Consider the following 2,661-nt stretch of genomic DNA (forward strand, 5'->3'; position numbering starts at 1 on the left):
GTGGGAGTACAGGGCTTTTTCCAAAGTACAGGGCTAACGTTTGCTCACTCACTCATTTATTTATTCATTTAATAAATGTTTCTGGAAGGTCTTTGTGCCAAGCATTGTTCTAGGTGCTGGGACTGCAATAGTCAATGAAATGGACATGGCCCATATCCTCATGGAACATACAGATGGGTGGAGTTGACAGATGATGGTAAAATAAATCAGCAATACACCATTATACGTTGTGAGAGAGATACCGGGAAGAAAACAAAATGTAGTGATAGAGGACAGTGCGTGTGAGCATGCTAAGTCACTTCAGTCATGTCGGACTCTTTGCAACCATATGGCCCCCCAGGCTCCTCTGTTCATGGGATTTTCCAGGCAAGAATACTGGAGTGGGTTGCAATGTCCTTTTCCAGGGGATCTTCTCGACCCAAGGATCAAATTCATGTCTCTTACGTCTCCTGCATTGACAGACAGGTTCTTTACCACTAACACCACCTGGAAAGCCCAGAGGACAGTGGAGAGGGCTAGATAAGGGGGCCCTAGGTTGTCCTCCCTGGGGAAAAGGCACACATGCCTGAAGTATATAAGGTGCCCACCTGAGCAAGGGGAAGAGGAAAGGAGGCATTGGGACAGCACGGGTTAAGACCCTTAGGTAGAAACAAGTGTGGTAGGAAAAAGATTGATTAGAGGGACTTCCCTGGTGGTCCAGTGCCTAAGATTCTGCACTCCCAATGCAGGGGACCCAGGTTCAATCCCTGGTCAGGGAGCTAGATCCCACATGCTGCAGCTCAGAGTTCACAGGCCACAACCAAAAATCCTGCATGCCGCAATGCAGATAGAAAATCCTGTGTGCCGCAACTAAGCCCTGGTGCAGCCAAATGAATAAATATGTTTTAAAAAGGAAAAGACTGAGTCGCAAAGAGTCGGATGTGCCTGAGGCGACTTAGCATGCTCACACGTCTGTCCCCTATCGCTGCATTTTGTTTTCTTTGCAAAGAAAGAAAGGCTGAAAGAAAGGATGGGATTTTGGTGTTTGATTGGATGTTTGATTCCCGGTCCATGAGATGCTGGTTGCAGCTGAATGCATCTCGGCTGGTTGAGCCAGGAACCACATCTTCCTCAGAGGAAACGGAATGAGCAGGAGGGTGCTGTATGACATAAGGGCAGAGCCACATAGCACAGGCCCCGAAGGAGAGGGGTTTTTACACAAAGGTGGAGGAGTAATAGTGTGCAGTAGTGTTCAGGGAGCAGGAGAATGCTCAATCTGGGAGCCATCAGAATGAGCAGCCTCCACTTGAGAGAGATGCAGGAATGGGTAAAGGGAAGTAGAGTGCAACGAATGGGCTGAGGAGCTCAATGTCGGTTTATCCAGAAAGGAGGGTCCCAGTGGGCTCAGAGAACTGTTAGAAAGGAAAGGAAGAAAGAAGATTGAATTTGGGAAGGGCGAGAACAGAGAATGGAGATGAGGGGACAGGGCAGGCTACCTTGCTGGAGTCACATATTGGAGTGTCGCTACAAATAATAAGCATACAGATATAACTAACTCCCAGATGTCTAAAGGAACAAACCTCCACAGTCGCCTAGTGGATTGGAGGTGTGTGTGTTTTGGGGGGCACCCTGGCTTCCCAGAGCAACCTGAACGTCTTCTTCTTCTTCTTTTTTTTTAATGTATTTATTTCTAATTGAAGGATAATTGTTTCACAATATTATGCTGGTTTCTATCATACATCAACATGAATCAGCCAAAGGTACACATATGTCCCCTCCCTCTTGAAACTTCCTCCCACCTTCCACCCCATGCCAGCCCCCTAAGTTGTCACAGAGCCCCAGTTTGAGTTCCCTAAGTCATACAGCAAATTCCCACTGGCTATCTAAGTTACATATGACAATGTATATGGTTCCATACTGCTCTCTCCATTTGTCGCACACTCTTCTTCCCCAACCTGTGACCACAAGTCTTTTCTCTATGTCTGCCTCTCCATTGCTTCTCTGCAAATAGGTTCATCAGTACCATCTTTCTAGATTCCATATATATGCATTAATATACAATATTAGTTTTTTCTTTCTGAATTACCTCACTCTATATAATAGGCTCTAGGTTCATCCACCTTATTAGAACTGACTCAAATGTATTCCTTTTTATGGATGAGTAGTTAATTCCATTGTATATGTGTACCGCAGGTTCTTTATCCATTCATCTGTCAATGGACATCTAGGTTGCTTCCATGCTCTATCTATTGCAAATAGTGCTGCAATGAGCATTGGGATACATGTGTCTTTTTCAATTTTGGTTTCTTCAGGGTATATGCCTAGGAGTGGGAATGCTGGGTCATATGGTGGTTTTTTCCCTAGTTTTTTAAGGAATCTCTATACTATCTTCCATAGTGGCTGTATCAATTTACATTCCCACTAGCAATGCAAGAGGGTTCCCTTTTCCCCACACCCTCTCCAGGATTTATTGTTTGTAGATTTTTTGTTGAGGACCATTCTGACTGGTGTGAGGTGCTATCTCATTGTAGTTTTGATTTGCATTTCTCCAATAATGAGCGATGTTGAGCATCTTTTCATGTGCTTATTAGCCATCTGCTTGTCTTCTTTGGAGAAATGTCTGTTTAGGTCTCCTACCCACATTTTGATTGTTGTTCAATTGCTCACTTGTGTCCAACTCTT

General features: G+C 44.6%; 1 non-coding gene across 1 annotated transcript; it reads left to right on the forward strand.

Annotated features, from left to right (window-relative positions):
• Positions 1 to 685: 685 nt before the first annotated feature.
• TRNAG-CCC (transfer RNA glycine (anticodon CCC)) lies at positions 686 to 758 on the forward strand. Its single transcript has one exon. It is a non-coding gene; the product is annotated as a tRNA-Gly (tRNA).
• Positions 759 to 2,661: the final 1,903 nt, after the last annotated feature.

Source organism: Bubalus kerabau, chromosome 2, assembly GCF_029407905.1.
Source record: "Bubalus kerabau isolate K-KA32 ecotype Philippines breed swamp buffalo chromosome 2, PCC_UOA_SB_1v2, whole genome shotgun sequence".
Taxonomy (NCBI): Eukaryota; Metazoa; Chordata; class Mammalia; order Artiodactyla; family Bovidae; genus Bubalus; species Bubalus kerabau.